The sequence below is a fragment of the Phaseolus vulgaris genome, chromosome 6, assembly GCF_000499845.2.
Source record: "Phaseolus vulgaris cultivar G19833 chromosome 6, P. vulgaris v2.0, whole genome shotgun sequence".
NCBI classification, from domain to species: Eukaryota; Viridiplantae; Streptophyta; class Magnoliopsida; order Fabales; family Fabaceae; genus Phaseolus; species Phaseolus vulgaris.
This window is the reverse complement of record NC_023754.2, coordinates 1,708,653-1,721,199: the sequence shown is the minus strand read 5'-3', so window position 1 is coordinate 1,721,199 and position 12,547 is coordinate 1,708,653.

Sequence of the window (12,547 nt, the reverse complement as noted above, 5' to 3'; positions counted from 1 at the left end):
ACACTTCTTGCATATATTCAGGGAAACTTTTTCTAGAAATGGGAAGTGAGTGTTTGTCTTAGTTGTAGTGGGGCATGAGCTGGGGACAAAGTGGTTTAATTGAGGTCTTTAAAGGCCATGAGTTTAGAGCAGTGTGAAGTGCGCAGAAAATTCACTCAACTAAGAGAATATCATCAAATGGTGACCCTATAGGCAATATGTGGTGACTCATATTACACTTTGTGCACAAATTAGTGATTTTTTTTTCTGGATATGTGAAGTGAGTATTCGTGTTGGTGAAGGGTAGGCCATGAGGTGGGAAGAAAGTGGGTTAAATGGGTTCTTTAGAATCCATGAGAGTAGGAAAGTGCGAACTAACCACAAAATTCACTCAACTTAGACAGTTGTAGAATGTGGTGACCCTAGAGGGAATATCTAGTGACCCACATTATAGTTGTATCACAGAGGTAGAGTAACTTTTTCTTAAAATGTTAGGTTTGTTCTGTAATTAGTTAGGGTGGGGTGAGGAATAATGTAAGTTTTTTTTGTCCTTGTTATGTTCCTTGTGTTGACTCAAAGTTAGTTTATTGCAAAAGCACATTTACATAATACATTAACTGTGAATTGTTTGATTTTTTAAAGAATGATGTTCTTTCATTGTTGTTTGGTTTTGAATAACGTATTCATTGTTGAATTTTTATGTTTTCTAGTGACGTGAGTTGATTAGGAGATTCATTAATTTGTGACACTTTAATAAGATGAAGAAAACCAAAAACAGTACTACTGGAATTTGTGTAAAAAATGTGCGTGACTTTAACAATTTATGTTGAACTAGATAATGCAAACTGGAAGTTGAAATTTAAACCACTGAAAATTCAAGATCTTATCTCAAATTAGGCACTGTAATCATACAAAAACAATGTGCCAATGAATTGTGATAAAATTTTCAAAATCATTGCCACTTCACCGTATTTTTCAGCTCCTCCCGCGCTTCTAGTTTGTTCTCGGTCGCCCGAGGGTCTAGGTCTACCAACGTGACAATTGGCTCAACTGACATCGGTCAGGCCTCCCTGGGTGAGCGATCCTTTCGGGAGGACTTTCTCTCGGGAGAGAGGTTGTTCCTTAAGGGCTCCACTCATAGGCTTTCGGCATAGCACTCTCGTGCCTCCTTCTGGTCCACGTGGACCGTAAGAATATCCCCCGTCTTCGAAGGGAACTTCATTGCCAGGTGGGGAGTCGATATGATGGCCATCAGCCGGTTGATGGACGGTCGACCGAGGAGGATGTTTTAGGAGGTATTGGCATCGATGACCAGATACCGAATCCTTATGGTCTTGGTATTCTTCTCCTGGCCGAAAGTGGAATAGAGCTCAATGTAGCCCTTGGTACCCATCCTCTCACCCGAGAACCCGACAACATGGTCGTCGTAAGGCACCATCTTGAACTCGGGTATCCTCATGGCTTTGAACGTTTTCCAATAGAGGATGTCTACCGAACTCCCTTGGTCCACAAGGGTCTTCTTGATGGTGAATCGGTCTATATCGACCGATATCACCATGGGGTCATCCTGGCGGTAATCCACGCCCTTGAAGTCTTCATCTGTGAAGGTGATGGGTGGCATCCTCGGTCGGAATGTCACCACATTCACCTGATGCACCGCCCGCAAGTGTTTCTTTCGGACGTTGTTGGTGCTCCTTCCTCCGGTGAAGTCGCCGGCTATGGTGTTGATAACCTCTCGGTTACCTCCTCTATCGGCCTCCCTGGGAGGGTCCTCCCTGCGGGGAGGGTTGTCTCTCCGAGACCAGCGGTCGTCCCTGCGGTCTCAATCGTCTCAGCCTCGTGGAGGTGATCTCGTTCTCTTGGAGGGCTCCTCTCTGCGAGGTGAGCGACTTGTGTCTTGGCCATTCCTGACGAATCGACGCAAGTGCCCGACCTGGATGAGCTCCTCGATCTTGTCTTTCAAGTCCTGGCATTCCTCAGTGGAGTGTCCACTGTTTTGGTGGTACCAGCACTATTTCCTTCGGTTGGCATTGTTCGGGCTGGCCACTTTTGTGGGAGGAGGGATCAACTCGGCGTTGAGTGCCTCGTCCAAAATTCTTCCCCTCTCGGTCGTTAGGGGTGTGTACCTTGAGAACCAGATTGGTCGGTCTCTGTTATCTCTGCGCTTGTCGCCCCGATGGCCTGACCGGCCTTGGCGATTCTTCTCTTCCTTGTTCTTCTCCCCACTAGCCTCGGCTTGGGCTTGGTTACAGAACTCCCTGAGTTCCTCCAGCTGCATATACTTAACAACTCTCTTTCTCAGCTCGTCTAGGCTATCGTCCGGCTGCATTCACAAGTTATCAACAAAAGGTCCTGGGCACAGGGCCGTCAGCATGTGATGCATGACAACGTCCGGGTTGAGGTTCCGGATGCTCATTGCCACTTTGCTGAACCTATCAACAAAGGTTCTCAGTGACTCTCCCTTTTCCTGGCCGATGCCTACCTGATGTGAGTTGGTATATGAAAAGACACTTTCAAGAATTTGATCAAGATTCTAAACCATTCAAGAACTCATCAAGAACTCATCAAGAACACAAGATTAGAAACAAGATCAGAACAAGAATTAAAACTACCGATTGAAACACAACAAAGAACAAAACCCACCAATTGAAACTCAATAATTCAATATAGCAATGGGTTTCTATGAAAACTGAAACAAGAACAGTATGAATGGAAAATAACCGAACAAAGTGCATAACAAGTGCAGCAAATGAAAGGAAACAATAAAAGAAAACAATTGAACCGATTGGAATTGAAAAACTACAAGAAAACAACAAATGGGTAATTATGGAAGATGAAAGGAAATGAACTTTTGTGGTTGATGATCCTTGGAGTGTTTCACACCACTTGAAGGGTGGAGAAGCTTCAAGATGAGTGGATGCTGCCACTTGAGAGTCCCAAGAATGTCCCAAGATAAGACTAGGAAGAAGAGTAGAGAACAAGTCTCACACAACTCTCTCACCAATTTGGTATAGTTTCTTTACTCAAATATTCAATTTCAACTTATGATACAAGGTACCATGTACCTCTATTTATACAAGGCAAGGGAGTTGGAAGAGTCACTCTTCTAGTTCCTTCTCTAAAGTAGCGTCTAAGAGCCTTACATGAGAGGTGTCTTTTGGTTTTCCTCTTTGGTACTTTCCTAAAGCTACTCCTATATTATCTACAAACTTTATACAAGAGTTTTTACAAAAAGAGATATTAATTGGACTTGGGCCTCATCTTTTGAGAAGACTAATAAGAAGAACTTTAAATTGTTTGGGCCTTGTCCATTTCTTCTATTGATGAATTATTTATTTGCTTGTTGAGATGACCCTTCAAATATAACATCCTTGGTCATCTTCATGTATTTTCTTGGTTCACATCATGCCCTCCAAGTTGGAGAAAATTCGACCACGAATTTAGTACTTCTGCATTAGACAAAGTCAGTTTACAATCAAAATTAACAGTTGAATAAGAGAAAGGCAAACATGACTTAGAATTTGTAAGCATTGGGAGTTCATAAAATGAGGTCCTATAGACAGACCAAGTTGGAAAAGATTGTTTGGGAATGATGATATTTTTTGGAAAAAGTCCTCTTAAATGGTGAAAACCATTAGGAGGTATGAAAAAAATCATCCCTAACATTCTTTAACCAATATGGTGGTGAAGTAGGAACCTTTGGTAATGAAAAAGATAAGGAAGGAAAACACCTTGGAGGTGAAAGGATAAGACTCATGTCAACTTGGCCTTCTTTGTCTCTTTTCATTTTCACTTTTGGTTTTTATTTTAAGTTGGTCTTGTTTAACCACGTGTAACATCATGGTTTGTTTAGTTGGACAATAGATAGCTATGTGTCCAAAACTTAAACATTTAAAACATTTGGTGCGTGAAGTTATGGTTGGTGACTTAGGGGTAGAAGGATTTTGAGTAGAAACTTTTTTGGAGAAGTGGTTTGTTTTGGAAAAATTGGAAGAAGAAATTTGAGTAGAAATTTTGTTTGCATCCTTCCTAGAAGATTTGTAAAAACCATCATCATGAGTATTTTTTAAAGTTGTTTTCAAAAGGTGTGATTCCACCTTGATGGCTAGGGGAACCACTTTCTCAAAGTACTCATGTAATTTTACAAAATCTTTAATTTCTCTTCTTAAACCACTTACAAACCATTTTATCTTTGACTCTTCGTTAGCATGCATATTCATTTTAGTCAAAGTTGTTTCAAAATCTTTAAAGTATTCATCTACTATCCTATGTCCTTGAGGAAGCCTTTGGAACTTCAAAAAGTGTTCATTCCTAGAAGGAGGAGGAACAAACCTCGCGCGCATACACTCTTTTAAATCGTTCCAAGAAACCACGGGAGGTCTCTTGTTTAGTCCAATGTCCATAAGAGTCTTATGCCACCATTGCATGGCATAGTCTAAAAATTCTAAAGAAGCAAGTCCAACCCTTTGGTCTTCTAAGACCTCATGTACATGAAAAATTTGCTCAACCTTTGCCTCCCAATCCAAATATACATTAGGATCACCATCCCCACTAAAACTAGGCAATTTTACAATTAGAAAATAAGGCTTTGCCACATGTTGGCGCCTATCTTCATGATGATGACGATGCCTCCTTCGTCCACTTTCTTCTTCATGGCCGTGAGAAGTGGAAGAACTTCTTGAAGAATGTCTATGAGAATGGCGGCTTCCATGGTTGGAATGGTTGGTCCTATCATGAGTCACTTCAAGTTTTTGTAATCTTTCCTCCAATTGTTTTATGGCTTCATCTTTTTGTGCAAGGGAGCGTTTTGTCTCCTTCAATTCACCAAGAATAAATGCTCTTTTTTGGAGAGTGTGGTTTGGAAGATTCACCACTTGAATAGGTAGCCATTTCCAAAATGAAAACAACAAACACAAGGAACAAACAATTTCAAGAAAACAATGTTAGAAAATTGAACAATTATGTTGCGGTAATGGAAAGTAAAAGGCACTCAAAGCACTCCAAGAAATAATTCTTTCCTCAACCAAGCTTCTCTTGGGGTTTGGGTAAATCTTAAATGAAAGATGTCAAAGCAATCCACCTTTTCTCAAAGCCAAAACAAACCTAGAGAAAAACACTACAATAGGATGAAGAAAACCAAAAAACAACACTACTGGAAATTTGTATAAAAATGTGTGTGACTTTACAGATTTATCTGGAACTTGATAATGCAAACTGGAATCTGAAATTTAAACCACTGAAACTTCAAGATCTTATGTCAATTTGAGCACTGGAATCACACAAAAACAGTATACCGATTAATTGTGATAAAGTTCTGAAAATCACTGCCGCATCACCGTTTTTCCAGAGTCATAATTTTACACTCTGTACGTATTTCATTTATCATTTTTTTTTAATTTTGATTTTTGATGTACTTCTTTTTTTTCACTCTTTTTTAACACTTCAAACTACATAAATCCAGATTTTCAAAATATTTCTCCAACAATTGTAATTTGCATAAACGAAAACAGTCAGCACAATTTCATAAAAAACAGAGGAAACTTAATTTGGAATGAAAAAACAGAATTGAGAACTTCAAAAGACACAATAGAATTGATGTTTTAAGAACTTGTATAAATCTAACACACAAGCATGAACTTAAAACTAAAAATAAAAGGCACCAAAGGATAAAAAACAGAAATATAAAACTGCACTCAAATAAAATCAATCAACCAAAATTATCAAGAAAAGTACTACATAGAATTGATGACATTTTAGGAGAAACATGACTTGACAAAACTTATGGAGATTCAAAAATCAAAATTGTTGGGTTTAATAGTGCCAAAGTTCAAGAGGGGGGGTGAATTGACCTTTTAAAACTTTCTCCCAGAAACAATGTTTAACCCAGTTTTTCAGAAAATAAATCGATTTATGTGAAAATGAACATATTTATTTCAGCACTGTTTTTGTTTGAAACGCTTTTAATACAGCAAGGTTAATCACAAGACTATGCAGATAGATTTTCCAGATGCACACACACAGATATCAGATTGAAAAACAGTGAAACACCAAAACAGCAAACTTCAGTTTCAAGCAAGTGATTAAGGTTCAATTGATAGCATGCTTGTTAATTGAGTGACCTTTGCAAACAACCTGTTCCAGTGGCTTTTAACAGATTATGAGTGTTCTTGATGTCAAGCAATTTTCCAGAAATTAAGAACAATGAATCACAGAACAGCAAGCTTCAACTTTAAGCAATTGCTTAAGGTTCAATTAATAGCTTTGACAGTTTCTTGAGCAACCTATCACAGTCAATCTGTTCCAATGGCTTTTAGCAGATTATATATGTTCTTATCAGATTCAAACAACTTTTTCAGAAATCAAGAACTGTATGCACAGTGCCCAGAAAGAACAGATTTATTTTCAATTGAACAGATTTATTTCTTTGCTGTTTTATCAATTATGCAGAAACGAAATTGCAGAGAGTGAGAGAGAATGAACACAAGCAATTATACTGGTTCACTCAACTGAGCTACATCCAGTCTTCACCAACAACAGGTGGAAATCACTAACACACAGTACAACCAAGTACAATTCCCACTGTTCTTGAAACCTACAAGAACTTAGGTACTCTTGCTGAAAAAACCTATTTCAGCATACACACACACCCACTCTTCAAGAACACCTATCAAGAAGAGTGTTCAACCAAACTATTACAAGAAAGAGATGTGAAACGATTACACCTGATTGAGGATACACAGATCTGCCTTAAACCAGTAGGCAAGATTGCTAGACCAGTAGCTGCACCTCACACCAAGCTTTTGAACCAAACCAAGAACAAGCACTTTGTGATTTTCGAAATCTTTGAAGAACAAATGCTAATCCTTTGTAAACACTTAACTCTCTGCTGTCAAAACTTGTTTTTGCAAATGTATGAATTGGTATTAATCTCAGAAACAAGTTTGCATTTTATAGAAAGCCAGCTTATAACAGAATTTTGAAAAACAGTTAAAGCTGTTATAAAATGAACAGATTGAAAATAAAATGAACTGATTTATTTTCAAAAGCAGTTAGAGAATTTGTTAAGTGAAGAGACTTAGTCAACCATTCTGGTGCTGAGATAAAACTGAAAAACGTTTAAGCTTGACATGGCACCAGAGACAAAAAGAATCTATTCATTTACAGATGAACAGATTCATTTTTCAAAACAAAAACAGAAAAAGTTTAACTATTTAAAACTCAGTCGTTTTGAAAAGAAGAAGACTTAGTCAAAATACCTGATTCACAAAATCTAATTTTTACAAGACTTAGCCAAGGCATCAGTGAAAAAAATGAATCTGTTTATTTAGAAAAGAACAGATTTATTTTTATGCAGTAAACTTGTTTTTGTGTAAAACATGTGAAAAACAGTTTAAGAAAACTTATGCTTGTTCTTATCACATGACCAGTGGTTATGAGGTGAGTTACTCAGCAAAAAGCCACTCTTAGACAACCTCTAAGCACTAACTAAGACATACTTAAAGCAAAGCAAAATACAAATGAAATGTACATATAAGACTTCATCAAACACTACATATAAGTCTTCATCAAACACAATCTTGAAGGGGCAACAACCATCTTCAACAAAAATGACTCAAACTCAATTAATTTGTACCAATTAAAAACATCAAAAAAAGACTCAAATACAGTAAAAACAGAAGAACACACACCAAAAAGAAACCTAAAAAAATTTCTGCACAAAATAAGGTGCTGGAAAAATAAATTGCTTGAATTAAAAGTGTCAAATAAACTCAAAACAAGAACAAACCCATCATGATACCACATGATGTGAGTTGGTATATGAAAAGGCACTTTCAAGAATTGGATCAAGACTCTAAACCATTCAAGAAATCATCAAGAACCCAAGATTTGAAACAAGAACACAACAAGAATTAAAACTACCGATTGAAACACAACAAAGAACAAAACCCACCAATTGAAACTCAAGAATTCAATATAGCAATGGGTTTCTATGAAAACCGAAAGAAGAACAGTATGAACAATGGAAAATAACCGAACAAAGTGCATAACAAGTGCAGCAAATGAAAGGAAACAATAAAAGGAAACAATTGAACCGATTGGAATTGAAAAACTACAAGAAAACAACAAATGGGTACTTATGGAAGATGAAAGGAAATGGACTTATGTGGTTGATGATCCTTGGAGTGTTTCACACCACTTGAAGGGCGGGGAAGCTTCAAGATGAGTGGATGCCGCCACTTGAGAGTCACAAGAACCTCCCAAGATAAGACTAGGAAGAAGAGTAGAGAACAAGTCCCACACAACTTTCTCACCAATTTGGTATGGTTTCTTTACTCAAATATTCAATTTCAACTTATGATACAAGGCACCATGTACCTCTATTTATACAAGGCAAGGGAGTTGGAAGAGTCACTCTTCTAGTTCCTTCTCTAAAGTAGCGCCTAAGAGCCTTACATGAGAGTTGTCTTTTGGTTTTCCTCTTTGGATATTTCCTAAAGCTACTCCTATATTATCTACAAACTTTATACATGAGTTTTTTACAAAAAGAAATATTAATTGGACTTGGGCCTCATCTTTTGAGAAGACTAATAAGAAGAACTTTAAATGGTTTGGGTCTTGTCCTTTTCTTTTATTGATGAATTCTTTATTTGCTTGTTGAAATGACCCTTCAAATATATCATCCTTGGTCATCTTCATGTATTTTTGGTTCACATCACTACCAGGGCGATGGAGGTCAGGTGATGTGGTCTGCTGGTGGCGAACTGAGTCTTGAACTTTGTCATGAGCGTGGCAAAGCTATCAATGGAGTTGGGTGAGAGCTTGGTGAACCAGCTGAGGGTTGCCCCCCTCAGTGATGTGGGAAACACTCGGCACAAAACTGCATCGTCCGAGGTATAGAGACTCATATGGGTGGTATATGCATCAATATGCTCGTCCGGGTCAGTGGACCCGTCATATCGGTCTCGGTTGAAACCCTTCCACTTGTCTGGTAGTGGGACTTCAATGATAGTGTTTGTGAACGGGTGTTGACGGGCCGAGTCCGTGGTGATGGTCTTCCTAGCCGATCTGTTTAAGAAGGATTCTCCCTCCATCTCATGGGTGAGAATCTTGTCAATTGTCTCCTCCACCGGTCTCGGTCGGGAAGGAGAGGCGAAGGACCTGCCATCCACATTGGTCGGTCCAGTGGATGGTCCTCCCTCCATCAGCTTTTTCTTCATCTCGTCATTCTCCTTTCGGAGAGCTTGCATCTCTTGTTCATTCTTCTGGACAACTTCCTTTGTCCTCCCCTTCATCTCGGCCATCTCTCCCTGGAGAGATTTCAGCAGCATTTCCTGGTCGGCATCAGTCATCCTTTCCATGCTTCTGGTTGATACCATCTACTTTCTTCCTTCAGCTAGTTTCTCTCGGCCCCACGGTGGCGCCAATTGTTCCTGCTAGGGAGATGGGACCTAGAGAACTATTGAAGTCTTCGTCTTCCTCCTTCGGTCGGGCAGGTTGCTAGGTGCTTGGCTGAGATCCTTCTCGCCTTCGTGTCTCTTCTTTGGCTTTCGGTCTCGGGTGAATACCAAATAGGGGGTACCTGCAGAAGGCACTCCAACGCTCAAGTCAGTAAAGCGGGTGATCAACACTCGGGTAGGTGCACAGTAATAAATGACATATCTTTCTCCTTGGAAAGTGTGATATTTATATTATTTTAATGGGCTAACCGTATTGGGCCCGATTAGTGGAATGGATCAAACTTAGGGTTGCATTACCTAATCCTCAATGATAGTTTAGCTTCACTAACCTTGGTTTGAGCATTAATGGTTATACGTGTCGGTCGGCCTGGCCGTGCGTGGTGTCTCGGCCGGGTAGACTGGAACATGTCGGTCGGTCATACCGGTACAATTTCTATGTACAAACTATTCGTTCTGTAATTGAATACACCATTACAAATAAAAGTGTCATGGAAGAACTCAATTTGATTTTGTTGTCTCAGTTATTGAACATACAATGCTTTCTCCATCATTCTAGGCTCGAAAGAATGAAAAGAGACTTTGTGAAGCCCTAAAAAAGATTGAGCCTACTGAATCTTCGCCTTGACGCCTGTTTGCACTCTAACGCTCAAGTTAGTATAAGGGCAAAGAAACACCAAGAGTGTATATTAACTTCAGCCTTAGAAGCTGTGTACCTTTTTAGGATTCTTGGCACCTTTTATATAGGTTGAAACTAGGGTTTACCTTTGTGTTGTTACCCTTATCTAGGGTTTCCTGAGGAACGTCCTTGCGCCGCTATTTACATAATCTTAGCGTATCTAGCACATGAACTTCTCTTAACTGAAGTGCAACGAATAACAAAGTGGTCGCTTGGGTACCAACTTATGCATCTAATCTCTAGCGCTATCTGCTTTGTGGGTGCCCTAAGCGTTCACGTGCCATGCATGCAGCTTTCCCTGGAAACCCTAACCCTAATGGTTCTTAGCGCCTCCAAGGATTATTCTCACGTGTTGTGCCTGTATGCGCTATACACACCACGTGCATTGATCCCTCGTGACTTTGGCTTCCCGCATATCTGATGTTCTAACTGATATTTTTAGGATCACTCTAGGACCCACCTTTCATGGCCCAACATAACGTTCAGACCGCTGATGTCCGATCTCTCATTCTGTTAGCGAGGGCCGATGTCGATCTCCAACACCGGGGTCTATGGTACCGATGTCCGAAGACTGACCAATCCTCTGATAGGTGCGCCTGGGGCCCACCTTACGTGGCCCCCTTCCACTATCAGGCAGCGATGTGCGATGTCTGAGGCCAGTCACTGGTCGGGACAAATATTATTTGTGGAGTAGCTCTGTTAGTGTTTTGTCTGGTTCAATTATTCTGTACTAGTTCATTTTACTAGTTGTGTTGTTTTAGTGGAGAAATTATCCGATTTTTCCAACAATTTTGTCATATCTAAGAAAAAGTCTTATAGTTATATCTTTCTGTTAGTAGAGTAAACATGATTGACTTCCAAAATAATTCTATGTAATAGAGAAGAGAATAGAATTAATTTTTATTTTTATCTTTCTAAACTTTTCCTTCCTTTTTAGTTTTTTTTTTCCCTTAACCCTTCCTTTATTGACATTGGAATTATAAACGTCTGCTCCTAATTGTTGTCTACGCATCATTATTCTCAAACACTGTGCAGGTTCATATCTGATGGAATTATCTTTTAAACTTCTGCAATTGATACTGGATATGATGTCCTTGAAATTCGAAGCTCTCCACTTGCTAAATGCCATTCTTACCTCAAAAAATTGAGTATGTGATCTTGTCTTACTCTGTTTTCCTCATTTCTCTGCTTTTCCCTATCTCTATAATGCCTCAAACCAAACCTAACAACCACAATACCCACCACTTTTGATCTATTTGTGTCTCGTGATATGATTCTGTTGTTACCCGTTCCTGATATTTTTTGGTTTAAGAAAAAAATTGCATGGTTCTTCTGTTCAACCATTTTATTTGGTTGGTAGGGTTTTTTGGACGAAAATTTGAATAGCCTTGGTATGATGTAGGCATGTTCGGTGAAACTGTCCATTTATGACTTTGTTTGGTGTTTGTGTTGATCATGATGCATGTGCGCTTCATATTGTGAGCCATGCACATGCTAGGTGTGGGTACTAATTGGGTAGGCTGAAGTACATAATAGGTGATGCATAATAATGTTTTTAAACAAAAAAATGGGTGTCCAATGCGGCCACTGCAGTGATGTGATCATGTGACTAGATTTGCCTCGGGTATCAACTGGTCCTACTTTATTTGCCAAAATTGAACCTATTTGCCCAAATTGAAGTTACGTTACGATCCCCACTATTCATCCTTACTCTAGACCTGTTAGCTGTGAGTGTAGTGTCTCCATTTTGTTGCATAGATCAAATTTACCAGCATGATCATTTCAGAAGTTGCTTTATTATTTCTCTAAAAGTCATTTGAATTTTTGTAGAGAGGTTGAAAATGTTAAGAAGCCCTTCACGCCTCCGAGAGAAGTGCAAGTTCAATGCCTCCCCAGAAGATTGAGATTTTCAAATCGTTGGAGGATTGGGCTGAGCAGAACATCTTGACTCTTCTTAAACCTGTAGAAAAATGTTGGCAACCACAGGATTTTTTACCAGATCCTTCTGCAGATGGATTTGACGAGCAAGTGAAGGAACTGAGAGAGAGAGCAAAGGAGATTCCAGATGATAACTTTGTTATTCTGGTTGGAGACATGATCACAGAGGAAGCCCTTCCTACTTACCAAACAATGTTAAATACATTGGATGCAGTTCGTGATGAAACAGGCTCTAGCCTTACTTCCTGGGCTGTTTGGACAAGGGCATGGACTGCTGAAGAAAATCGACATGGTGATCTTCTTAACTAGTATCTTTACTTATGTGGACGAGTTGACATGAGACAAATTGAGAAGACAATTCAGTACCTGATTGGATCTGGAATGGTAAGATCTTATTCATCTTCCGTATCATGCCTTCAGCGATTGTAGTTCTTCTCATAATGAAACATACTCATACTTTCTGTTTAACAGATACTACTGTTGGGCGGGCGGGTGC